The following is a 27,902-nucleotide window of genomic DNA, read 5'->3' as shown; positions in this document are numbered from 1 at the left end:
GGGAAGTAACTCTACCACAATTGCTTCCATAATCAATCTTGTCATGTGAGCTGTAGCTCCATCCTGCTGAAACCGCACTCGCCAGATAGGAATACGCTTTTCTTCTTAATTCGGGTAGGAAGCATTCAGTGATCGTATTTCTATATCGTTCAGAGCACGCCAAAGAGTCACCTTGGGACTATGTAATGGTTTCTTATGCAGTAGTTTTGGGTTCCCACTGGCGCAATAACGGCAGTTCTGCTGATTTACCATTCCATTCAAATGCAAATGAACTTTGTCACTCGTAACCAAAATAAAGTTCTCATTTTACTCAAGTATGGCCTCAACTTCTCGGGCAAAGTTTAGCTGCTGTTCATAATCTGTTTGGATTAATCTTTGCGCAGTGGCCATTTTGTAGGGATGAAATTTTAGGTTAGTATGCAAAATACCCCTTACCGAGCGATTACTGAGGCGCACCTCAGCCGAGTGTCTTCTAGCAGATCGACCAGGACTACGGAGTATGGCTTGCCGAACTCTTTCCACATTTTCTCGTGTCCAAACTGCGCGAGGAGCTCCTTGTGGTTTTTTGTTCAGAACTGTTCCTCGTGTTCGAAATGATTCTACCCAACGTAAAATAGTGTTAGCTGAACACACGATGTTGCTCGGTCCACAGTTCCGTGACCTCGGCTAAACAAAATGGCGGGAGCTACCGATCACGTTACCACATCACTCCCCCCACTCCGACCGCCTGAACCTGAATTCTAGCTGTTTTAAAAATGTTCGTCCTTTCTGCCTCACCCTGTATATCTACATTACATATATTAGCTAGTATCATAAGTTCGAATTGTAACATGATCTGAGCTCCATAACATTTGCATTTTCCCAGAAAAGTCAACTTGCCTGTACCGCGTACTATGACATCAGTTGGTAGTAATTCATTACATAGAACTGTTAATCCCTCATCTTTGGGAGTTAACGAATAACCGTGTGCTGTACCGCAACTGCGTCCAGTTACTTTGACTCAACACAGTGTGCTTTAGATTGCAATCTTTAGGTACTTATCTAACAGGAAGTAACATTCTTGCTTTGCATCTCTCATGGTCATATGTAGACAGGAGCACAATATTTTGTTTATGTATCTGATTAACCTTAATACTCTTAAACCTCAACTTTTCGAGAGACAGATGTATATACTTCCTTTTGGCTTCATCGGTAGTAAAAATTTGGTTTTTGGAGCAATATGTGTAAACTTCCTCTTAGTTGCATAGGCTTCTGCTAGTAATGGCCATACCTTATATGTATTATATGGGTTGCTATCTACTAGTGGTACATTTAGAGACTAACTTAAAGTATTGCCAACTGAAAATGCATCTAAATCTATAATATGCAGTAATTGGTAATCCAGGCCCTCTGTGATTAAGTACCGTACTACTTGTATCGGATTTATTAAGCGAGGCTGCACCAATCCTTTCTGTGCATTCACTACAGCCGTAATTAGCAAATCGTATACTGTTTCTGATTCATTGAACAGGGTCATTAATAGATCTAACTGCTCAGTTACTGTTATCAGAATTAACATGACTTGTAACTTCTTATTCATACTATTTCATACTCTTCCACGTGTTTACTTAACTTCCGAATTGTGTCGGAGGTTCTTTCCATTTTTTGTAACCACACTGATCGTGTGATTAAAACTTATTAGGGAGGCCTTCAGTATTGTCACTTGGTCCTTTGAGAGCCTTAGTAATTCCCATTGCTGTTTCTCCAGAACATCTAGTTGCTCTTTGAAAAAGACGCGTCATCTTCATCTAGAGTGCGAAACAAAACTTGACTATCTTCCCGCCAATAAAGTTCAAAATCGTTTTTTATGTCTGACAGCCTCACGTTTAGCTAACTGCCCTATCAGCTCTTTAGCTCTACCGATCTTCTCTACGTGCCACGTTACGGCTTGCTGTGCACGTTCGAGTTCTACTGTTGTCAGGTTCATTGTACGTAACATTCTTATGCAGTGTGACACAGTTTGGTTCGTCACCTTCGTGAGTTTTGCGAAACTTATCGTGCATCTCTTTCAAATTAAATAACTTACTACATAACAAGTAATACTGTGTAAACTAACTTTCCTTGTTTGTCATGATATATCGCTGGAGATGAATGGAATTATTGTAACCGTGTGTCCCACAGTGTCTGTCTGTTCAGCTATACTTGTCACCACACTGCTGATGATTAGTAATCCTCGTATGTCTCACACTCTTGCTATCTGAAATTAGAAGACCTCTTTCAACCGGTTTGCGTGTACCCTCGTTCATTTCTGTTGCTTTATTCTAATTAATACATAGGTCCATCCACAGCAACTATGTCGTAGGGTCCTCGCCACTGACTGTCCAACTTTCTCTATCTACATTCTCATCGTATAACAACACGCTGTGACGTCCCGAGCGTGGGTATTGCGAGGGATTGAGCGACACGGTTCGTGAAAGGGATTTATCCGGTTGACCACAGTGAGAGGGAGACTGTTTGATCTGGCTAAGGTGTGGAAATCCCTGGTGTGAAAGTACAAGTCTAGGAGCGGGTGGAATTAAAGTCTTGCTAACTTTAACAAGTTGCAGTTTATTCCGAAGAATTACAGCTCACCCTAACTGAATGGTGATTGCATTCACAGGAAGGCCGAGTCTGATACAGAGATGGTGACCGATTCCACCGTTCCGACCGCCTACTAAAAGCTCCGCAATACTTCCTAGCGCCCTGCGTCAGAGTCCTGTGCCTACGCACTGACGCTCTTTGGCGACTGTGTCCGGCTGCCTGCCTACGGCCCGTTCGTCGACCCGAGTCGGTTGCCGCTATCACGCCGACTGCTGTCACTACCCGGATCTTGACGTCGAGAGAAGCCCGAGCGGCGTTCTCCCGAGTTTTGTCAGCTCTGCCCCTCCGATCCCGCCAGCGCTCGGCGTGACGTAGCGTCGGAGGCGACTTACACTCGTTTGGTAACGTTTAACCCTCGGTCAGGCGCAGTTCTGGGACTCCTGAGTTTGGGCGCAATGAGCCTGACAGGCACAGATTTTGAAATCACCTATTATCTTAGAGTCTCAACTTTACTACGCTAAACGTAATCAGTTACTTTCGTGGGAATGTGTAGAGACAGAATATACGAAAGTGGATGAAAAAAAAAAGAAAAAAATAAAGATGAATGACAAAAGTAACAAAATTGAAAGGACTGAAATTTTGAAACCACCACCAAACAGTTACAGTTTTTAGTACATAAATTGTACTAAACAGTAAATTTAAGAAAGAAACCCCAATTGTAAGCCACTCTTCTGATTCTTTCACACTCAGAATTACCAGAAGGGACACATTGGTGCACAGAAAAGCAAAGTTGGCAGGCCATATTTGTGTGGGATAGGCAGATTGCGTTATGGCAGTTTTTACATACATAGTTTGACATCCTTCTGCAACCGTTTCGGTAGTGCAGGTGGTGCATCTACGTCTTTTCGGGATAAATCTTTTGAGCCCACTTTGCAGGATTCCAACCTTTTTCATACTACTTCTGTGTAGCTCTCCAAGAACAAGTTGGTGTGCCAGTGATTATAGATACACCGAATTCCCCGTCTCACAGTTTTTCACGGTCTCTTTTATCCAGTTCAGGGTCGTGGGCTGTGCATCAGTCTCTGGGGTGTGGGCACTTGGACTCAAATCCTCTTCCTCGCATTTCCAGGTTTGAATGTCAGCATCGGCCACATTGTTGTGTACTTGAATTTGTCGATACTGACCCTCGTCACTTTTGTGAGGCTCAGCCTCCCGCTTCAGATCGACATACACCACGAGAGTATACGAATACAAAGTTCGCTGGACTGCAGAATCGTGGGTCTAGATCCCTGAATTCAGAACAATATCATTTGACTTGGGTTCCAACTTTGGAACGGTCACATTCGCGAGAAGCCTGTTACATCATATGGGGCGGGGTCCAGCGCAGGGAGCCTAGATACGTCTCGGATCGATTCCAGGAGAAGAGGTACTTTGCTTCAGACCGTCGACAGCCTCGAGATAGATTACAGGGCTCCAGATGATCCTCAGCTCCCTGAGGCAAGGTTCATTGTTTTGTGTCAGCTGTCACTTCAAGAGACGAGGTACGCACCTTCAGATCAGACACCTTCTCGGGATTCCTGGTATGTGCCCGCAGACCAGAATTAGACAGAGAATCTGAGGTTCAGAGACTTGTATCTACCACCATTCTGTGAAGCTCAGCCTCCCGCTTCAGATCTACATGCACCACGAGAGTATACGAATACAAAGTTCGCTGGACTGCAGAATTGTGAGTCTAGATCCCTGAATTCAGAACAATATCATTCGACTTGGGTTACAACTTTGGAACGGTCACATTCGCGAGAAGTTTTCCTCATCTTCAGAAGGGCCAAGAAAGTATCTGTGTGTCGCAGGAACAGTGATTTGGTGGACCTCCCCCTTTGTATTCAATGTCAGACCCTCAACCTTTCTCCACTCAACCGTTTCGTTGAGACATTTTGCAGGTCATCAAGGGAGCAAATTCCAACAGATGTTCCCATCCCTTTCCCAATGGCATCGTAAAATCTTTGACTGAATGTCTGAGTCCGTCTTCCACTAAGGACCCCTTGAAATGATAATTCGGTATATGAAGAACTCAATAAACCAGAAATGTTAGCAGACGCAAGCTTTGAATAAAACTTCTGCTTGATGGGATCGAATGACACTTCCTTGGCTGACTTTCCCATCCCTCTAAAGCAGTTTCCCAACTGGGGTTGAGTGGACCATGATCCAAAATTTGTAATTTCTTTTAATAGATTCAGATCCACCTTGAAAGTGCCAAACATACTGTAGTAGAGTATTTGTTTGTCTGACATATCTCCGTGGATTTTGAGGGGGCCGAGGTTACACATCAACTTGTAGACAGCAAAAGCACCATCACCTGAAAAGTTTACACACTTGAGTTGTTCTAGAATCGGAAGGCCAATTGGGTCTTGAGCAGTAACACCTGTTTTAAAGGCAGCTGTAAATAACAAAATAGGGAAGAAAATGCGATGAGCATTCCTGCTGCCTACCATCAACAATGTATCAGCAAGGGGAGTGATTACTGAGGCACATTCATGCGCAGACTTTCCCTTGAGCACCTGTACTAGATCTTTGATATAAGGAATGTGCCCCATAGAACGAGCACAAGCTGCCTCCCACTTCTGCCTATAGATTCCTTCAGTTCTCAGAAAGCACAACAATGCAGTCAATGGGCCAAGACTTTGTGCCATACTGGCTCTTTTCTGGTGGGAACCCTATACCCTCCAAGAGGATGTGATGGTTGGGCATAATACCATAGTGGCTAACCTTAAATCTAGTTTCCTGGCCACTCTGTTCTTTCTTTATAGTCATTTCATCATGACCTAATCTGTGTTCTTGCAATCTATACCCTAATCCAACAAAGAAATCTATATATGGGCCGGCCATACCATACCAATTGTCTCTGCTGTCTCTGTCATATTTTTTGTATTCAAACCCATACAGTTTGAACGATGCATCAACAACTGCAAGGGCATCTTCCTTTCTCAAAACGTGCTCAGTCCCCTTGACGGTAACAGTAAAGTCTTTCGACGCTGTCTATGTTGCAACATTTCTTCTTGCATCTGGATCTTGGGCTGCCTGTCTCTTCAAGGTATGACAAGTGAATAGGATATTGTCAATTTGGATATTAATACGTATGTCCTTGTAACTTTTTATCTTCAGCTCCTAGTTTAATAAACAGTCCTTTTGCTGCATGGCATATTGCACATAGGATCCTAGATTTTTTGTCACTGTCTAGCTCGATTGTGGGCTTTTTAGTCTCTTGAACTGGTTGTCCATCCGGGTCTACCAATTGTCTTTTACCTCCCCTTGTCACTTCTTCCATCTCCACATCTTCTCCATTATTTGCCATCTCACAATATAAAAAATACGCCTGGACGAGTTGCCCTTCTAGGCCATTACGCTTCATTGATTCTAAGCGTACTCCTTACCGGAATACTCGTCCTCTTGAGCAAACACGATTGTGCTCCGGTGTCTATTAGTAGCTTCAAATACTTTTTTAACTCTACACAGTACAATACTGTCGTGTCGTTTTCTGTTGCGCAGTCGATTACCCTAACTGTGGGTTTACCTATTGCAACAAGGCCCGACCGCGCGGCTTTGCCGCCTCTTAGTTTCCCTGTACCACTTTGCCAGTTTTACTAGATACTGGTACCCTGCCTTTTCTCCAGGCGTGCCAGGGCCCTTCGTGGCAATCTTTCGCGTAGTGGCCCTGCCGCTTACAGTTAAACCAGGCTACATCCTTTACTCTCGTACACGGAACTCCGCATTTCCCTGGTAGATTACGCTGTGGGCATCTCCACTCCCGTAATCCTCCGTCGGCTTCTCTACGATATCCTCTTAATTCTCTTGTATCTATCGGATGAACTTTCCTTAACCGCACCCGGCATTCCGTGTATGTGACTCCCGGCTTGTCGCACCCGTAACAAAAGTTTGCAAACTCTTTGCCCGTCATTGCCCGTATTCTACCCTGTGGCCAGTTTTTGCTACACTTGCTTGCTATGTGACCTCTCGACCCACAGTTGAAACATTCCAATTCTTTAGTTTGTCTCGCACTTTTTACCGCTTCCTTACTTCGAGTGAACGTTACCCTCGGAGCTAGTCCCCGCTCTTTCACGGACAGTATTGCACTCTCTTTGTGCAGTGCCAACTCCACTGCTGCTGCTAACGCAATTTTGTCACCTCTGCTTCTCACTATTGTCTGTACTCTATCGTTGCTTAACCCCTGTATAAAGCAGGCTCTTCCTAAGGAATCCACCAGTTGTATCGCACCCTTCAAGTTTTCTCTAGCCGTAACTCTGTTTACTGCTTCTCTAAAATCTGTCTTGTCTGCATTTCGTCTATCCGGCTTGCCCACATTGCAATCGGCTCTCCCTGTCCGTGTCTTGTTTGGACAATCTTACATGCGTAGTAGTCTACGGTTCGCTTACTCGCATAGTTTTCTTCTAGAACTAGTTTCACCTACTGCCACGTCGCTGTGCGTTCGCGCACTTGCAGTCTCGATCTGGCCTCGGCGGATATTTTTGGTATAACGAACTTCGGTAACGTTTCGTGTTCCTCTGGCTTTACTAGTTCAAATGCCGCATTTACATTTTCAAATAAATTCCCTTAAATCCCTTTTATTCCTTTCGAACACTTTCGAAACAATACATAGGGCTTCCTTCACTGACATCTTACCGTTAGTGGAGGATGACGGAGCTTCATTAGTCAGGGGCATCTTAACTGTGTTAACACTTTACAATATAAAGATACAATATTCTTAAGACAATTTTATAAGTACCGCTTCTCTTACGGTGCGCCGTCTGTTCTGTCGGCCCGCGTTGTCCCGGGCTGTCTCTGTGCCCGCACTGCTGCAATGCGTCGGCCGCCGCTTCTGCTGGGCCGTGCCGACCCCGTCGCTCGCCTCGGCTACGGCTGATGCCGCGTCCGCTGCTGCTCGGCCCGAACACTCGGTCTCGAATGCCGGCTGCTCGGGCACCGCTGTGCCGCGTCGCGCTGCCGCTGTCCTGCGTTGCCCTGCACCTGCGAGGATTACTTTCTGTACTCTGCCGTAGTGGAGCTACTGATGCTGAAAGTTGCGAGTCGCCACAACTTCCTGCCAATTGTCACAGTCGCTGTAGCAAAATCTACTGTCTCCTACCTCCTATTTGCCTATGTGCCTTTGTGGTACCCCACTCCTGGCACCAAAATTTTTATTTATGTCGCGTCCCGAGCTCGGGTATTGCAAAGTATTTGTAGTGGTTCCTTTCCTCGGGATTCTGCCGTGAAAATACAAAATAGAAAATCTGATTGGGGTTTGAATTTTGATGGAATTAGTTACGTATAGGCGGATTTCGTGTTACTGATCGAGATAGTGCTGTAATTTGACCGTGAATGGCAGACCGGGTCAGCAACACTACAAAAAGCTACTGTAAGGAAATAGCGTCAGAAATAATTTGAAATTTACTTTATAATTCTGTCAGAAACGTAGTATCTATTATAATATAGTCTTCGTGGCTGCATCTGGAATACTTCTTGATTTTCTTGTAGGACGTCCTCTTGTTCTCTGTCTGATGAAAATTTCTTGATGTTCTCACTGTCTGGATTGATATATAAATTTTGCGATAACCATTGCGAATCACTACTGAAATAACTTGAAGATGCCGTGTGTTCGTTTCATAATATAGTTTTAATTTCCACTTAAAATCATTCTTTAACATCAGCACCAAAAAATACACGTCTTAAACGTATGAAGACAAGATAACAAGGGAGTAATGAACTAGTTGTTAAAACAAGCACCTACGCAAAAGTAAAAGAAGATCAAAATTACTTATGAAAATCTGTTGCTGACGCAGCGCTCTTCTACATGCGCGATCGTAAATCACATCTTTGCTCTGTCGGAGGCGCGGTAGTCAAAGTACCGTTACAACGCCACCAAAATTTGACTGCTGGAGTTCACAATTTCGTGTTGACACAATAAACAAACTTTGGATTTTCTTCAAGTCACACGCAAGAGATCCAGGCAGTACACACACACTCAGAAGCTGACACTATGTTTAAAGACACTGGAGCAATATAATAGAAACATTTATTGTTCGAATTAATTCCATTGTAAACACGATTGATGTGAACTGAATTCAAATGCTGTCCTAAGCAACGATCAGACGCCGAAGTGCAAGGACATTAATGTTACGAGTCGTAAAGAAGATACACACCAAAAATGTACAAATTAATCCAGACAGTGAGAACTTCAAGAAATTTTCATCAGATGGAGAACAAGAGGACCAGTGAACAATGAAAAAAGAACATTCTACAAGAAAATCGAGAAGTATTCCAGATGCAGCCACGAAGACTATATTATAATAGATACTACGTTTCTGACAGAATTATAAGTTAAATTTCAACTTACAGTATTTCTGATGCTATTTCCTACAGTTGGTTTTTCTAGTGCTGCCGACCCGGTCTGACATTCACGGTCAAATTACAGCAGTATCTCAATCAGTAATACGAAGTCTGCCTTATGCGTAACTTATTCCATCAAAATTCAAATCCAAATCAGATTTTCTATTTTGTATTTTCAAGGCAGAGCCCCGAGGAAAGGAAACACTTCAGACTCAGCGACACGGTTCGTGAAAGGGATTTAGCTGGTTTACCTTAGTGAGAGGGAGACTTTTTCATCTGCCTAAGATGTGGAAATCCCTGGTGTGAAGGTACAAGGCTAGGAAGCGGGTGGAATTGAAAGTCTTGCTAACTTTAACAAGTTGCAGTTTATTCCGAAGAATTACAGCTCACTCTAACTGCGAGATTATTGCATTCGCAGGAAGGCCGAGTCTAATACAGAGACGGTGACCGATTCCACCGTTCCGACCGCCTACTAGAAGGTCCGCAATAGTTCCTAGCGCCCTACGTCAGAGTCCCGCGGGCATGCCCTGACGCTGTTTGGCGACTGTGTCCGGCTGCCTGCCTACGGCCCGTTCGTCGACCCGAGTCGGTTGCCGCTATCACGCCGACTGCTGTCACTACCCGGATCTTGACGTCGAGAGAAGCCCGAGCGGCGTTCTCCCGAGTTTTGTCAGCTCTGCCCCTCCGATCCCGCCAGCGCTCGGCGTGACGTAGCGTCGGAGGCGACTTACACTCGTTTGGTAACGTTTAACCCTCGGTCAGGCACAGTTCTGGGAATCCTGCGTTTGGGCGCAATGAGCCTGACAGGCACAGATTTTGAAATCACCTGTTATCTTAGATTCTCAACTTTACTACCCTAAACGTAATCAGTTACTTTCGTGGGAATGTGTAGAGACAGAATATACGAAAGTGGATGAAAAAAAAAGAAAAAAATAAAGATGAATGACAAAAGTAACAAAATTGAAAGGACTGAAATTTTGAAACCACCACCAAACAGTTACAGTTTTTAGTACATAAATTTTACTAAACAGTAAATTTAAGAAAAAAACTCCAATTGTAAGCCACTTTTCTGATGCTGGTGTCTTTCACACTCCGAAATACCAGAAGGGACACATTGGTGCACAGAAAAGCAAAGTTGGAAGGTCATATTTGTGTGGGATAGGCAGATTGCGTTACGGCAGTTTTTACATACATAGTTTGACATCCTTCTGCAACCGTTTCGGTAGTGCAGGTGGTGCATCTACGTCTTTTTGGACGTGGGAAATATGGTGATTCATCTCTATCTTCAGTCGGGATACATCTTTTGAGCCCACTTTGCAGGATTCCAACCTTTTTCATACTACTTCTGTGTAGCTCTGCAAGAACAAGTTGATGTGCCAGTGATTGTAGATACACCGAATTCCCCGTCTCACAGTTTTTCACGGTCTCTTTTATCCAGTTCAGGGTCGTGGGCTGTGCATCAGTCTCTGGGGTGTGGGCACTTGGACTCAAATCCTCTTCCTCGCGTTTCCAGGTTTGAATGTCAGCATCGGCCACATTGTTGTGTACTTGAATTTGTCGATACTGACCCTCGTCACTTTTGTGAGGCTCAGCCTCCCGCTTCAGATCGACATACACCACGAGAGTATACGAATACAAAGTTCGCTGGACTGCAGAATCGTGGGTCTAGATCCCTGAATTCAGAACAATATCATTTGACTTGGGTTCCAACTTTGGAACGGTCACATTCGCGAGAAGCCTGTTACATCATATGGGGCGGGGTCCAGCGCAGGGAGCCTAGATACGTCTCGGATCGATTCCAGGAGAAGAGGTACTTTGCTTCAGACCGTCGACAGCCTCGAGATAGATTACAGGGCTCCAGATGATCCTCAGCTCCCTGAGGCAAGGTTCATTGTTTTGTGTCAGCTGTCACTTCAAGAGACGAGGTACGCACCTTCAGATCAGACACCTTCTCGGGATTCCTGGTATGTGCCCGCAGACCAGAATTAGACAGAGAATCTGAGGTTCAGAGACTTGTATCTACCACCATTCTGTGAAGCTCAGCCTCCCGCTTCAGATCTACATGCACCACGAGAGTATACGAATACAAAGTTCGCTGGACTGCAGAATTGTGAGTCTAGATCCCTGAATTCAGAACAATATCATTCGACTTGGGTTACAACTTTGGAACGGTCACATTCGCGAGAAGTTTTCCTCATCTTCAGAAGGGCCAAGAAAGTATCTGTGTGTCGCAGGAACAGTGATTTGGTGGACCTCCCCCTTTGTATTCACTGTCAGACCCTCAACCTTTCTCCACTCAACAGTTCCCATTTCAAGAATGTTGGCAGTTGAATTAATGCGTTTCATAACCTCTCTCAACACTTTCGTTGAGACATTATGCAGGTCATCAAGGGAGCGAATTCCAACAGATGTTCCCATCCCTTTCCCAATGGCATCGTAAAAACTTTGACTGAATGTCTGAGTCCGCCTTCCACTAAAGACCCCTTGAAATGATAATTCGGTATATGAAGAACTCAATAAACCAGAAATGTTAGCAGACGCAAGCTTTGAATAAAACTTCTGCTTGATGGGATCGAATAACACTTCCTTGGCTGACTTTCCCATCCCTCTAAAGCAGTTTCGCAACTGGGATTGAGTGGACCATGATCCAAAATTTGTAATTTCTTTTAATAGATTCAGATCCTCCTTGAAAGTGCCAAACATACTGTAGTAGAGTATTTGTTTGTCTGACATATCTCCGTGGATTTTGAGGGGGCCGAGGTTACACATCAACTTGTAGACAGCAAAAGCACCATCACCTGAAAAGTTTACACACTTGAGTTGTTCTAGAATCGGAAGGCCAATTGGGTCTTGAGCAGTAACACCTGTTTTAAAGGCAGCTGTAAATAACAAAATAGGGAAGAAAATGCGATGAGCATTCCTGCTGCCTACCATCAACAATGTATCAGCAAGGGGAGTGATTACTGAGGCACATTCATGCGCAGACTTTCCCTTGAGCACCTGTACTAGATCTTTGATATAAGGAATGTGCCCCATAGAACGAGCACAAGCTGCCTCCCACTTCTGCCTATAGATTCCTTCAGTTCTCAGAAAGCACAACAATGCAGTCAATGGGCCAAGACTTTGTGCCATACTGGCTCTTTTCTGGTGGGAACCCTATACCCTCCAAGAGGATGTGATGGTTGGGCATAATACCATAGTGGCTAACCTTAAATCTAGTTTCCTGGCCACTCTGTTCTTTCTTTATAGTCATTTCATCATGACCTAATCTGTGTTCTTGCAATCTATACCCTAATCCAACAAAGAAATCTATATATGGGCCGGCCATACCATACCAATTGTCTCTGCTGTCTCTGTCATATTTTTTGTATTCAAACCCATACAGTTTGAACGATGCATCAACAACTGCAAGGGCATCTTCCTTTCTCAAAACGTGCTCAGTCCCCTTGACGGTAACAGTAAAGTCTTTCGACGCTGTCTATGTTGCAACATTTCTTCTTGCATCTGGATCTTGGGCTGCCTGTCTCTTCAAGGTATGACAAGTGAATAGGATATTGTCAATTTGGATATTAATACGTATGTCCTTGTAACTTTTTATCTTCAGCTCCTAGTTTAATAAACAGTCCTTTTGCTGCATGGCATATTGCACATAGGATCCTAGATTTTTTGTCACTGTCTAGCTCGATTGTGGGCTTTTTAGTCTCTTGAACTGGTTGTCCATCCGGGTCTACCAATTGTCTTTTACCTCCCCTTGTCACTTCTTCCATCTCCACATCTTCTCCATTATTTGCCATCTCACAATATAAAAAATACGCCTGGACGAGTTGCCCTTCTAGGCCATTACGCTTCATTGATTCTAAGCGTACTCCTTACCGGAATACTCGTCCTCTTGAGCAAACACGATTGTGCTCCGGTGTCTATTAGTAGCTTCAAATACTTTTTTAACTCTACACAGTACAATACTGTCGTGTCGTTTTCTGTTGCGCAGTCGATTACCCTAACTGTGGGTTTACCTATTGCAACAAGGCCCGACCGCGCGGCTTTGCCGCCTCTTAGTTTCCCTGTACCACTTTGCCAGTTTTACTAGATACTGGTACCCTGCCTTTTCTCCAGGCGTGCCAGGGCCCTTCGTGGCAATCTTTCGCGTAGTGGCCCTGCCGCTTACAGTTAAACCAGGCTACATCCTTTACTCTCGTACACGGAACTCCGCATTTCCCTGGTAGATTACGCTGTGGGCATCTCCACTCCCGTAATCCTCCGTCGGCTTCTCTACGATATCCTCTTAATTCTCTTGTATCTATCGGATGAACTTTCCTTAACCGCACCCGGCATTCCGTGTATGTGACTCCCGGCTTGTCGCACCCGTAACAAAAGTTTGCAAACTCTTTGCCCGTCATTGCCCGTATTCTACCCTGTGGCCAGTTTTTGCTACACTTGCTTGCTATGTGACCTCTCGACCCACAGTTGAAACATTCCAATTCTTTAGTTTGTCTCGCACTTTTTACCGCTTCCTTACTTCGAGTGAACGTTACCCTCGGAGCTAGTCCCCGCTCTTTCACGGACAGTATTGCACTCTCTTTGTGCAGTGCCAACTCCACTGCTGCTGCTAACGCAATTTTGTCACCTCTGCTTCTCACTATTGTCTGTACTCTATCGTTGCTTAACCCCTGTATAAAGCAGGCTCTTCCTAAGGAATCCACCAGTTGTATCGCACCCTTCAAGTTTTCTCTAGCCGTAACTCTGTTTACTGCTTCTCTAAAATCTGTCTTGTCTGCATTTCGTCTATCCGGCTTGCCCACATTGCAATCGGCTCTCCCTGTCCGTGTCTTGTTTGGACAATCTTACATGCGTAGTAGTCTACGGTTCGCTTACTCGCATAGTTTTCTTCTAGAACTAGTTTCACCTACTGCCACGTCGCTGTGCGTTCGCGCACTTGCAGTCTCGATCTGGCCTCGGCGGATATTTTTGGTATAACGAACTTCGGTAACGTTTCGTGTTCCTCTGGCTTTACTAGTTCAAATGCCGCATTTACATTTTCAAATAAATTCCCTTAAATCCCTTTTATTCCTTTCGAACACTTTCGAAACAATACATAGGGCTTCCTTCACTGACATCTTACCGTTAGTGGAGGATGACGGAGCTTCGTTAGTCAGGGGCATCTTAACTACAAGGTCCGGCAGAAAAACCTCCCCTTTAAGGAAAGCTAATAAAAACAAAACCAAATAAGGTAGAACAATTTTATTTATACTAAATAAAAGTACATATTATGCCATTTTAGAAAATACTCTTATGGTCTTACTTTTTAAATAAAACATCCCTTAAATGGCTTCCTGCACTGTTGACACACTGATTGAGTCTTTCCCTGAAGTTATTCATTACTCTTTGAGTCATTTCAGGTGGAATAGCTTCAACCTCGTGTGTAATTGCTTCTTTCAGGGCTCGTAAAGATTGTGGACGTTGTTCATAAACTTTTGCTTTTAAATAGCCCCAAAGAAAGAAATCACAGGGCGTTAAGTCCGGCGATCGTGGGGGCCAGCCAATGTCTCCACGCAACGAGATCACATGTCCAGGAAACATTTCCTTCACCAATGCCAGTGACTGCCGCGCTGTGTTGGCTGTAGCACCATCTTGCTGGAACCACACGTTCTCTATTTCACCAAAAAGCTCCCTTAGTTGCGGTTGGAGAAAGTCGCGGAGCATGGCACAATAGCGTTCACTGTTGACGGTTAAATTCCTGTCATTTTCTTCAAAAAAGTAAGGACCGATCACTCCGGAATTGTAAACAGCACACCATACTGTTACTTTAGGGCTATGAAGTGGTCGTTGATGAAGTTCTTGGGGATTGTGTTCACACCAGTACCTGCAATTTTGGCTGTTCACTGTTCCGGAAAGGTGAAAGTGTGCTTCATCAGAAAAAATCACAATATCGTTGGGACGAATGTTCCGAAGGAGGTCTCGGCACAAACTTACACGGACACCACAGTCTCGTTCACTCAGTTCCTGCGTAGTTACAATTTTGTAAGGATGCATTTTAAGATCTCGATGCAAGATTCTTCTCACACTTCGATCAGATATCTGTAATGCTGCCGCATGCTTTTTAGCGGATCGTCGAGGAGATTGTTGAACTGAAGCTCTAACTGCATCAACATTTCCGGGGCCTGTTGCAGTCCGTGGTCGTCCAGGTGGTTTCCTTTTTAATGCGGAACCTGTCTCACGAAAGTTAGCAACCCAAGAATAAATTGTTTTCTTATCGGGAACAGGGTCCCGTCGTCCGAACGCAAAGCGAACGCGAAAAGCACGTTGAGTATTAATAGGCGATTCGCCATTTTGAATAAAATCTTCCACTACGAAGGCACGATGTTCACCAGACCACGCCATGGCGTACACTGAAAACGGCACGTAGGCAGCTACTTAACGACGCGCCCTCCACCACTGCTCCTTCTACTGTCCGCTGCACGTTACTTTGTAATCGGGGAGTTTTTTATGCCGGACCCTGTATGTTAACACTTTACAATATAAAGATACAATATTCTTAAGACAATTTTATAAGTACCGCTTCTCTTACGGTGCGCCGTCTGTTCTGTCGGCCCGCGTTGTCCCGGGCTGTCTCTGTGCCCGCACTGCTGCGATGCGTCGGCCGCCGCTTCTGCTGGGCCGTGCCGACCCCGTCGCTCGCCTCGGCTACGGCTGATGCCGCGTCCGCTGCTGCTCGGCCCGAACACTCGGTCTCGAATGCTGGCTGCTCGGGCACCGCTGTGCCGCGTCGCGCTGCCGCTGTCCTGCGTTGCCCTGCACCTGCGAGGACTACTTTCTCTACTCTGCCGTAGTGGAGCTACTGATGCTGAAAGTTGCGAGTCGCCACAACTTCCTGCCAATTGTCACAGTCGCTGTAGCAAAATCTACTGTCTCCTTCCTCCTATTTGCCTATGTGCCTTTGTGGTGCCCCACACCTGGCACCAAAATTTTTATTTATGTCTCGTCCCAAGCTCGGGTATTGCAAGGGATTTGTAGTGTTTCCTTTCCTCGAGGTTCTGCCGTGAAAATACAAAACAGAAAATCTGGTTGGGGTTTGAATTTTGATGGAATAAGTTACGGATAAGACGGATTTCGTGTTACTGATTGAGATAGTGCTGTAATTTGACTGTGTCAGCAACACTACAAAAAGCTACTGTAACGAAATAGCATCAGAAATAAGTTGAAATTTACTTTATAATTCTGTCAGAAACGTAGTATCTATTATAATATAGTCTTCGTGGCTGCATCGGGAATACTTCTTGATTTTCTTGTAGGATGTCCTTTTTTCATTATTTGCTGGTCCTCTTGTTCTCCGTCTGATGAAAATTTCTCGATGCTCTCACTGTCTGGATTAATATATAAATTTGGCAATAACCATTGCGAATCACTACTGAAATAACTTGAAGACGCCGTGTGTTCGTTTCATAATATAGTTTTAATTTCCACTTAAAATCGTTCTTTAACATCAACACCAAAAAATACACGTCTCAAACATATGAAGACAAGATAACAAGGGAGTAATGAACTAGTTGTTAAAACAAGCACCTACGTAAAATAAGAAGATCAAAATTACTTATGAAAATCTGTCGCTGGCGCAGCGCTCTTCTGCATGCGCGTTCGTAAATCACATCTTTGCTCTGGCGGAGGCGCAGTAGTCAAAGTACCGTTACAACGCCACCAAAATTTGACTGCTGGAGTTCACAATTTCGTGTTGACACAATAAACAAACTTTGGATTTTCTTCAAGTCACACGCAAGAGATCCAGGCAGTACACACACACACTCAGAAGCTGACACTATGTTTAAAGACATTGGAGCAATATAATAGAAACATTTATTGTTCGAATTAATTCCATTGTAAACACGATTGATGTGAACTGAATTCAAATGCTGTCCTAAGCAACGATCAGACGCCGAAGTGCAAGGACATTAATGTTACGAGTCGTAAAGAAGATACACACCAAAAATGTACAAATTAATCCAGACAGTGAGAACTTCAAGAAATTTTCATCAGATGGAGAACAAGAGGACCAGTGAACAATGAAAAAAGGACATTCTACAAGAAAATCGAGAAGTATTCCAGATGCAGCCACGAAGACTATATTATAATAGATACTACGTTTCTGACAGAATTATAAGTTAAATTTCAACTTACAGTATTTCTGATGCTATTTCCTACAGTTGGTTTTTCTAGTGCTGCCGACCCGGTCTGACATTCACGGTCAAATTACAGCAGTATCTCAATCAGTAATACGAAGTCTGCCTTATGCGTAACTTATTCCATCAAAATTCAAACCCCAATCAGATTTTCTATTTTGTATTTTCACGGCAGAACCCCGAGGAAAGGAAACACTTCAGACTCAGCGACACGGTTCGTGAAAGAGATTTAGCTGGTTTACCTTAGTGAGAGGGAGACTTTTTCATCTGCCTAAGATGTGGAAAACCCTGGTGTGAAGGTACAAGGCTAGGAAGCGGGTGGAATTAAAGTCTTGCTAACTTTAACAAGTTGAAGTTTATTCCGATGAATAAACTGCGTGGTGATTGCATTCGCAGGAAGGCCGAGTCTAATACAGAGACAGTGACCGATTCCACCGTTCCGACCGCCTACTAGAAGCTCTGCAATACTTCCTAGTGCCCTACGTCAGTCTCGCAGCTACGCCCTGACGCTCTTCGGCGACTATGCCCTGCTGCATGCCTACGGCCCGTTCCTCGGCCCGAGTCGGCTGCCGCTATCACGCCGACTACTGTCGCTACCCGGAGCCCGATGTCGAGAGCCGCCTGAGCGGCGTTCTCCAGAGTTTTGTCAGCTCTGCCCCCTCCGACTCCGCCTGCGCTCGGCATGACGTAGCTTCTGAGGCGACTTACCCTCATTTGGTAACGTTTAAGTATTATTATTGTTGTTACTGTTCTTCAGGGGTTGGGTGGAGGGGTAGAGGCGCCTCTCCCAATACGGTCACGCACTGCGTCCTGGGCCCTTCGTTGCCCCTCGTGACGTAGTGCGGTCCCCACCGAGGGCCCTCTCTCTTTCTCTCCCCGATCCCAGATTTTTCTCTCTAACCAGAAGTTTTCCGGCTATATTTTTAATTTCCTACTTGTCACGAGTCCCTACACAGAGCTTATTTTGTCTCGTTAAGGAGTCTGTTTCTTTTCTTATCACGCATAGCTGCCCGACAGTTTGGATTTCCTCCTTGGCTCTCCAGCTGTCTTCCTTTATGACCCGTCTGCCATGCCCGGCATTTAGCTTACATCTTAACTCACCTTGTGTTTATGTACTATTTCTGTCGTAGTGCCTCAGAAAGACTGTATTTAGACTTGGCTTGTTCCTGCGGTTACAACACATTTGAAGAACAGCAGCTTTTCTGTGCACTGGTTGATGTGGGCTGACACAGATTGTTCTTTCACTTGATGTTGTCCGGTGTTTTGACTTATCTTGGACGTTCTTTAGACTTTTTGTTGTAATAATGAACCGGTTGACCTGAAGTTTTTGACCCACAACTTAATCATGTTAAGGGATGGAATTTATCCCCTACTATTCACGTGAAAAAGTCTGCAAAACTGAGTTGTCTGACAACAATGACAGAATCACCACTTTTAAACTTTATTTCAACAACAAATGTGCAGTGCTCGCTGGACCACTGCTCTGTGGAAGCCGAATCGTGTCTTGCCCCAAGCGTGGGTTTTACTTGACATCGAGCGACACTGTTCGTAACCACAACTTAGCTGGTTGCCTTAGTGAGAGGGAGACTTTTACCTACTATGAATGTTGTATTCGTAATTGGAGAAACGACAAATAACGATTGGCGTGAGTTCCAAATTCTGTTTATTGCCAACAGTTCCACAATAGTAACACGACTCGGTGCTCGATCGAGAGCAGCGTCTGGGCTGCAGAGTCCAAGTCCGGTACGGTAAACAGTCGTAGCACAGTGTAGCGTCGTTCCCGGGTGCGACGTCGACGTAGCGAGTAGGTAGGCCGACAAGAGACTGCCAGGTGTAGCGGCTATATGGGGCGAGTGGCGGAGAATATGCCCGTCGTAACCGAGTCCGCTTGTGTCCTGTTAAGATTGGCGGCGCGGCCTCACGTGACTATCTCTCGGGAGGACGCCGGCCGAGGTTTCCGCGACAGTGCGGAGCACTCAGTGTGTGAGGCCCGCGCCTGCGCTGTACAGCTGCGGATAACCGGGGCGTGCCGGCCGTTGGCGGTATGACGTAAAGACCGGGGCCACGCAGCTGCAGGCGCCGTGGTGTGGGCATTGATGGCATTGACTGTACCGCAAAGAAGTTACAGTATCTGGTGTGAAAGTAGCAGAAGGCGGGAAGATAATTACGGCAATTGTCCAGAACCATTTAACAATCTGAAGTTTATTTGAAAAGGTACAGAATGAACTCCTAACTGCTGTGACCGAGACGTTTCCGACGAGCGGCCGAGTCCGATTCGGAGACGGCGTGAGACGACTGCCGTTCTGTCTACTCTTGGAAAGCGATCCACGCGTCTAAGTCAAAGTCCATCAGCTGCTGCCTGTCAAACTCCTCCAGACTGCCTACCGCTTCCTCATTCCTAGACTGCTTCTAACCACTCTTCTGAGCATCTTGCTGCTGAGTTTTGTATCATTTTCTCCTTCTGTCCCACCGGCTAATGCTATGACGCAATGTTGAGGGCTACTTGCCTCCTTATTGGCTGTCATTGTGCACTGGGTGGAGAAGTAGAGACACCTCTCTTAAAATGGTCACACACTGCGTCCTAAGCCCTGTATCGGCTTCTCGTGACGTAGTGCTGTCCCCTCCAGAAGGCCGTCTCTCTCGCTCCCTCTCGTCCCACGCTCTCTCTGACCAGAAGTACTGTTTGCCTATTAACTTTAATTCCGTTTGTTATCGAGGACTCCGTTGTGAAGCTGCTTCCGGGTCTGTGGCTCCTCTCGCCGCGCCTAAATACATTACTGTAACCTCTTTACAGTTTTCCCTTTTGTTATTAACAATGCTTTAACAATTCCCCTATGCAATTCAGGCTTGGCTTTACACATGGATATAACAATCGGTCTCGAGTAACCCTGAGAACACCGCACTCCCCACCATCCCCTCCACGCGACTGCCATAATGTGCACAAATGAAAACCGTCGGGTATTTCTGCCACTTCCTTCACAAATAACTCATTAAATAACTGGTCAGTTATCTACCAGCAGGACAAAAATTTTAATTACTTTGTGCTGAGATAACATTTACATCCAACAGCGCACACTAAATATTAAATTACGTCCGAGCAAGAAACTCTCGAAAACCTGAACCGTCCCTGGATGTTTGTTAGCGTCAGCTTTATCGTTCCCAGCTGATCTGAATTTTGTAGTCACCACTGCTACTCAAGCTAAATCGGTAAAAGTCCGTCGCACTGTAAATTGGTTAAAACCATTACTCTTCAAAGGTTTGCAACTGCAAAGATATGACATAGACATTAAAGTCGCTCATGTGCGATGTTGTCACAAACTAAACTGTATCTAAAGGTTGAAATTGGCACGTTGAGATATACCAGCTACCACTTTCACCCGAGATTATTTGAAGCCCCGCAACACGAAAGAAACGTTCGCGGCACATACGCTGCCCATACCACAAACGACGTGACTTGACGGACTCCAGATGAAACCGAGGCAGAAATACCTCACCAGAACCCCAGATGCGAGATGACAGACTAAATACCACGAGTTCTGCCTGCACCACTCACGTAAAGATTCGTTCACACAACCACTCATTGATTCAGTGCAGATGCTTTCATCCTGACCATCATTCATAATTTTCACAATAATTTCATATAAATACCTATGATAAAACATATAGAAAATCTTTGCAGTCAGTTTGTGGCTCCTTAATAAAATCAACTAAGCATTATTTCAAAACACACTAACTTCACCTAGTTTATAAATCATGGCTCTAATTATACATCGAAAGTTATTGGAATATTAAAGAAGGAAACTCGTGGTGATAAGATCATTTGTGTATTCCATAGTTACAGCACTATTTACATAAAGTAAATTGTTTGTAACATTTTTGTATATTTGTTTAATTGGAAAAATAGTCTATTCGTACAATTGCTGGCATCATCTGCTTTCATTTGATGATGTACAAACAGTATAGATTACATAATGGTCTTAATAGTTACAATTTTTTAAACCAATAATAGTGATAATGATGATAATAATAAATGTTAATAACTTTTTAAATGTTTCATTTGAAATCTTATTGTTATTTTCAGTGAGCTCGTCCCATTGCTGCAGTTTCAAAATTGGCAACTTTCTTTTTGTAGCTCGCTTGTAAGGCATTTTCTACATTTTGTGGTGCAACATTTGTCGACAACATTTCAATCACGGGCTCGTCTGTCTTTGCTCGTTCTGTGGCCGAGCTGTCGGAACCGGCACGTATCTCTTTCCACCGCAGAACAACCCCGATGACCTGTGCTCTTTGTGACTTGCTCGTCACTGATGTACCTCCACTCCCTGCACTCGACAGTCTCACTGTATGGTCTCAGCACCTTGCAATCCAGTGAGGGGAATTGGGTATTTGGCAGAGGCATTCTGTGGCCCTAGTTCTCTTTGGCAGAGGACCGGTAGCCCTCTGCAATCTGTGGTCCGCTAAAGGGGAACACTTTATTGACCCTGAATTTTGTAAGATTCTAACACTCTCTCTCTCTCTCTCTCTCTCTCTCTCTCTCTCTCTCTCTCTCTCTCTCTCTCCCTCCATCATTTACATCCATTTAGCGAACGTGTATATCTCACAAGCGTTCTTGGAGCACAGTCATTCACAACATTATACACAAATTAGAGCAAAAAAATCTCTGCTCAATATCTTGCACATTTTCATACCACACGTTCGACAACATTTACAGTAAACACATAAGCAACACAAAATTATTAGTATACAGAAAATAGTGGATCCTAGGTGTCTCCAAGTGGAATACTCACTCGTCAACCGTCCTTTGATGTTCGTCCTTTGACGATACTCTGTTTCTCCTTGTAGTTCCCTAGTACTATATCGGCAGCTTTTATGTCGTCCAACTAGCAAACTACATGCACTAAAGGTAATGTTACAGGCATTTCTGCTATTGTCTGCTTCTCATCTTTTATAATACGACAGTCAATTTCTGTACTTAAAATTGATAGTACAGGGTGAGGCATAAAGGATAAACGGTTTTCAAATGAACAATACATCATTGTGAGCACTTCAGAAAAAATTTTAATTACAGAAGAACACTCAAATAACGTTGCCATTTAACGAGATTAATGCTTGAAAACGACATCTTCCAGGTGACAGCCGTTTTCAGCGATGCACTTCTCGAGGCACTCTCGGAACTTGGCTTCAACACTCACCAACATGCCTCTGTCTATTGGGACGATTTACACACGAACAGCTTCATTCAATTCGTCAAGTGTACGTGGTTTATGCACGTACATATGTGAAAAAGTAGTCACACATGGGTAGGTCAGGAACGAGGCAGCCACTGAATGTCCTTGAACCGGGAAATAACTCTACCACAATTGCTTCCATAGTCAATCCTGTCATGTGAGCTGTAGCTCCATCCTGCTGAAACCACACTCGCCGGACAGGAATACGTTTTTCTTCTTAATTCAGGTAGGAAGCATTCAGTGATCGTCTTTGTATATCATTCAGAGGTTACGGTTACAGTGTTCCTGTCCTCGTCTTGGAAAAAGTACGGGCCAATAACTTCTGTACCTGTCACAGCACACCAGTCACCTTGGGACTATGTAATGGTTTCTTATGCAGTAGTATTGGGTTTCCACTGACCCAATAACAACAGTTCTTCTGATTTACCATTCCATTCAAATGCAGACGAACTTCATCACTCGTAACCAAAATAAAGTTCTCATTTTCCTCAAATATGGCCTCAACTTCTCGGGCAAAGTTTAGCTGCTGTTCATAATCTCTTGGGTTTAATCTTTGCACAGTGGCCATTTTGTAGCGATGAAATTTTAGGTTAGTATGCAAAATACCCCTTACCGAGCGATTACTGAGGCGCAACTCAGCCGAGTGTCTTGTAGCAGATCGACCGGGACTACGGAGTATGGCTTGCCGAACTCTTTCCACATTTTCTCGTGTCTGAACTGAGCGAGGAGCCCCTTGTGGTTTTTTGTTCAGAACTGTTCCTCGTGTTCGAAATGATTCTACCCAACGTAAAATAGTGTTAGCTGAACACACGGTGTTGCTCGGTCCACAGTTCCGTGACCTCGGCTAAACAAAATGGCAGGAGCTACCGATCACGTTACCACATCACTCCCCCCACTCCGACTGCCTGGACCTGAATTCTAGCTGTTCTAAAAATGTTCGTCCTTTCTGCCTCACCCTGTATATCTACATTACATATATTAGCTAGTATCATAAGTTCGAATTGTAACATGATCTGAGCTCCATAACCTTTGCATTTTCCCAGAAAAGTGAACTTGCCTGTACCGCGTACTATGACATCAGTTGGTAGTAATTCGTTACATAGAACTGTTAATCCCTCATCTTTGGGAGTTAACGAATAACCGTGTGCTGTACCGCAACTGCGTCCAGTTACTTTGACTCAACACAGTGTGCTTTAGATTGCAATCTTTAGGTACTTATCTAACAGGAAGTAACATTCTTGCTTTGCATCTCTCATGGTCATATGTAGACAGGAGCACAATATTTTGTTTATGTATCTGATTAACCTTAATACTCTTAAACTTCAACTTTTCGAGAGACAGATGTGTATACTGCCTATTGGCTTCATCGATTAGTAAAAATTTGGTTTTTGGAGCAATATATGTAAACATCCTCTTAGTTGCATAGGCTTCTGCTAGTAATGGCCATACCTTACATGTATTATATGGGTTGCTATCTACTAATGGTACATTTAGCGAATAACTTAAAGTATTGCCAACTGAAAATGCATCTAAATCTATAATATGCAGTAATTGGTAATCCAGGCCCTCTGTGATTAAGTACCGTACTACTTGTATCGGATTTATTGAGCGAGACTGCACCAATCCTTTCGTGCATTCACTACAGCCGTAATTAGCAAATCGTATGCTGTTTCTGATTCATTGAACAGGGTCATTAATGGAACTAACTACTCAGTTACTGTTATCAGAATTAACATGTCTTGTAACTTCTTATTCATACTGTTTCATACTCTTCCACGTGTTTACTTAACTTCCGAATTCTGTCGGAGGTTCTTTCCATTTTTTGTAACCACACTGATCGTGTGATTAAAACTCATTGGGGAGGCCTTCAGTATTGTCACTTGGTCCTTTGAGAGCCTTAATAATTCCCATTGCTGTTTCTCCAGAACATCTAGTTGCTCTTTGAAAAAGACGCGTCATCTTCATCTAGAGTGCGAAACAAAACTTGACTATCTTCCCGCCAATAAAGTTCAAAATCCTTCTTTTATGTCTGAGAGCCTCACGTTTAGCTAACTGCCCTATCAGCACTTTAGCTCTACCGATCTTCTCTACGCGCCACATTGTAGCTTGCTGTGCATGTTCGAGTTCTACTGTTGTCAGCTTCATTGTACGTAACATTCTTATGCAGTGTGACACAGTTTGGTTCTTCATCTTCGTGAGTTTTGCGAAACTTATCGTGCATCTCTTTCAAATTAAATAACTTACTATATAACAAGTAATACTGTGTAAACTAACTTTCCTTGTTTGTCATGATAAATCCCTGGAGATGAATGGAATTATTGTAACCGTGTGTCCCACAGTGTCTGTCTGTTCAGCTATACTTGTCACCACACTGCTGATGATTAGTAATCCTCGTATGTCTCACACTCTTGCTATCTGAAATTAGAAGACCTCTTTCAACCGGTTTGCGTGTACCCTCGTTCATTTCTGTTGCTTTATTCTAATTAATACATAGGTCCATCCACAGCAACTATGTCGTAGGGTCCTCGCCACTGACTGTCCAACTTTCTCTATCTACATTCTCATCGTATAACAACACGCTGTGACGTCCCGAGCGTGGGTATTGCGAGGGATTGAGCGACACGGTTCGTGAAAGGGATTTATCCGGTTGACCACAGTGAGAGGGAGACTGTTTGATCTGGCTAAGGTGTGGAAATCCCTGGTGTGAAAGTACAAGTCTAGGAGCGGGTGGAATTAAAGTCTTGCTAACTTTAACAAGTTGCAGTTTATTCCGAAGAATTACAGCTCACCCTAACTGAATGGTGATTGCATTCACAGGAAGGCCGAGTCTGATACAGAGATGGTGACCGATTCCACCGTTCCGACCGCCTACTAAAAGCTCCGCAATACTTCCTAGCGCCCTGCGTCAGAGTCCTGTGCCTACGCACTGACGCTCTTTGGCGACTGTGTCCGGCTGCCTGCCTTCGGCCCGAGTCGGTTGCCGCTATCACGCCGACTGCTGTCACTGCCCGGATCTTGACATCGAGAGAAGCTTGAGCGGCGTTCTCCCGAGTTTTGTCAGCTCTGCCCCTCCGATCCCGCCAGCGCTCGGAGTGACTTAGTGTCGGAGGCGACTTACACTCGTTTGGTAACGTTTAACCCTCGGTCAGGCGCAGTTCTGGGAATCCTGAGTTTGGGCGCAATGAGCCTGACAGGCACAGATTTTGAAATCACCTATTATCTTAGTTTCTCAACTTTACTACGCTAAACGTAATCAGTTACTTTCGTGGGAATGTGTAGAGACAGAATATACGAAAGTGGATGAAAAAAAAGAAAAAAATAAAGATGAATGACAAAAGTAACAAAATTGAAAGGACTGAAATTTTGAAACCACCACCAAACAGTTACAGTTTTTAGTACATAAATTTTATTAAACAATAAATTTAAAAAAAAACTCCAATTGTAAGCCACTTTTCTGATGCTGGTGTCTTTTACACTCAGAAATACCAGAAGGGACACATTGGTGCACAGAAAAGCAAAGTTGGCAGGCCATATTTGTGTGGGATAGGCAGACTGTGTTATGGCAGTTTTTACATACATAGTTTGACATCCTTCTGCAACCGTTTCGGTAGTGCAGGTGGTGCATCTACGTCTTTTTGGACGTGGGAAACACGGTGATTCCTCTCTATCTTCAGTCGGGATAAATCTTTTGAGCTCACTTTGCAGGATTCCAACCTTTTTCATACTACTTCTGTGTAGCTCTCCAAGAACAAGTTGATGTGCCAGTGATTATAGATACACCGAATTCCCCGTCTCACAGTTTTTCACTGTCTCTTTTATCCATTTCAGGGTCATGGGCTGTGCATCAGTCTCTGGGGTGTGGGCACTTGGACTCAAATCCTCTTCCTCGCGTTTCGAGGTTTGAATGTCAGCATCGGCCACATCGTTGTGTACTTGAATTTGTCGATACTGACCCTCGTCACTTTTGTGAAGCTCAGCCTCCCGCTTCAGATCGACATGCACCACGAGAGTATACGAATACAAAGTTCGCTGGACTGCAGAATCGTGAGTCTAGATCCCTGAATTCAGAACAATATCATTTGACTTTGGTTACAACTTTGGAACGGTCACATTCGCAAGAAGCCTGTTACATCATATGGGGCGGGGTCCAGCGCAGGGAGCCTAGATACGTCTCGGATCGATTCCAGGAGAAGAGGTACTTTGCTTCAGACCGTCGACAGCCTCGAGATAGATTACAGGGCTCCAGATGATCCTCAGCTTCCTGAGGCAAGGTTCATTGTTTCGTGTCAGCTGTCACCTCAAGAGACGAGGTACGCACCTTCAGATCAGACACCTTCTCGGGATTCCAGGTATGTGCCCGCAGACCAGAATTAGACAGAGAATCTGAGGTTCAGAGACTTGCATCTACCACCATTCTGTGATTCCAGATTCATAGGCCTGGATGAGTTGCCCTTCTATGCTTAGAGGTTCAGATCAGATGCAATCCAGAGAAGGTAGATTTGCTGAACGAGAGCCTTTGCACTCTCGTGAATATATTGAAGTGGTCAAATCACCAATGGCTCAGAGAATTTGATAATACAGTTTCTGGCATGCCACATTCCGGGGAATACAGATTTTCGGGTTCACATTTTCCACCCGAACAATTGAGGTCCTCTTACATGAGCTTGCCGTGGTCTCGTTTCTTGAAGCCTTCAGATTCTAGCTTGTATTTCCCAGCCACAGCAGTAAGTGTTGAAGATAATTTTGCAGATAGTGGCTTCTGTTTCAATATCCAACATTCCAAATTTTGGGGACATTTGTTGAATAACATTAATATAATTTTAGTATTAATTTACTACATACTGTCTCGTGCTGGAAATTGAAGTTTCATGAGTACCAAATTTGCCTATGCTGCAAAATATTGTTGGAAATAAACTTTGAATTCAGTTTGGAACTATTTTGTTCTTAATTGTGTTATGTTAGAGTGCATATTGACGATTTACTTATGAACAGGCCTGTCCATTTGCTGTTAATTGTAAAAGCCTTCAAACAGGTTAATACCATGTTCTATTCAATATTTATTTTTGTATCTCAGTTTTTTGCTGTTTTATGTAATTAAATGAAAGGGCTAAATTTAAGGAATATATGAAACTTTGTACACATCAAGTGGGTAGAGTAACACTGTCATTATCTTCAACCTCAACATCAGCATTTAATGATGAGTTCAGTGTTAAGATGATTTTGTAAAGCAAATTGTTTAAATATTTTGTGTGTGTGTGTGTGTGTGTAATAAAAGTTTCGGCATATCAAATGTGTGTTTCATAATTTTTATCCTGTATAAAATAAGAAAAAAATTGAAACTTCCTGGCAGATTAAAACTGTGTGCCCGACCGAGACTCGAACTCGGGACCTTTGCCTTTCGCGGGCAAGTGCTCTACCAACTGAGCCACCGAAGCACGACTCACGCCCGGTACTCACAACTTTACTTCTGCCAGTACCTCGTCTCCTACCTTCCAAACTTTACAGAAGCTCTCCTGCGAACCTTGCAGAACTAGCACTCCTGAAAGAAAGGATATAGCGGAGA

The 27,902-nt window shown here is 44.1% G+C and overlaps 1 long non-coding RNA gene across 1 annotated transcript; it reads left to right on the top strand.

The window, feature by feature from the left end:
• Positions 1 to 25: 25 nt before the first annotated feature.
• Positions 26 to 27,629, top strand: LOC126212975 (uncharacterized). The gene is made up of 2 exons (XR_007541017.1): positions 26 to 411; positions 22,929 to 27,629. It is a non-coding gene; the product is annotated as an uncharacterized LOC126212975 (long non-coding RNA).
• Positions 27,630 to 27,902: the final 273 nt, after the last annotated feature.

The sequence above is a fragment of the Schistocerca nitens genome, chromosome 11 (assembly GCF_023898315.1).
Source record: "Schistocerca nitens isolate TAMUIC-IGC-003100 chromosome 11, iqSchNite1.1, whole genome shotgun sequence".
Taxonomy (NCBI): domain Eukaryota; kingdom Metazoa; phylum Arthropoda; class Insecta; order Orthoptera; family Acrididae; genus Schistocerca; species Schistocerca nitens.
This window is presented reverse-complemented; position numbering and strand designations above follow the sequence as displayed.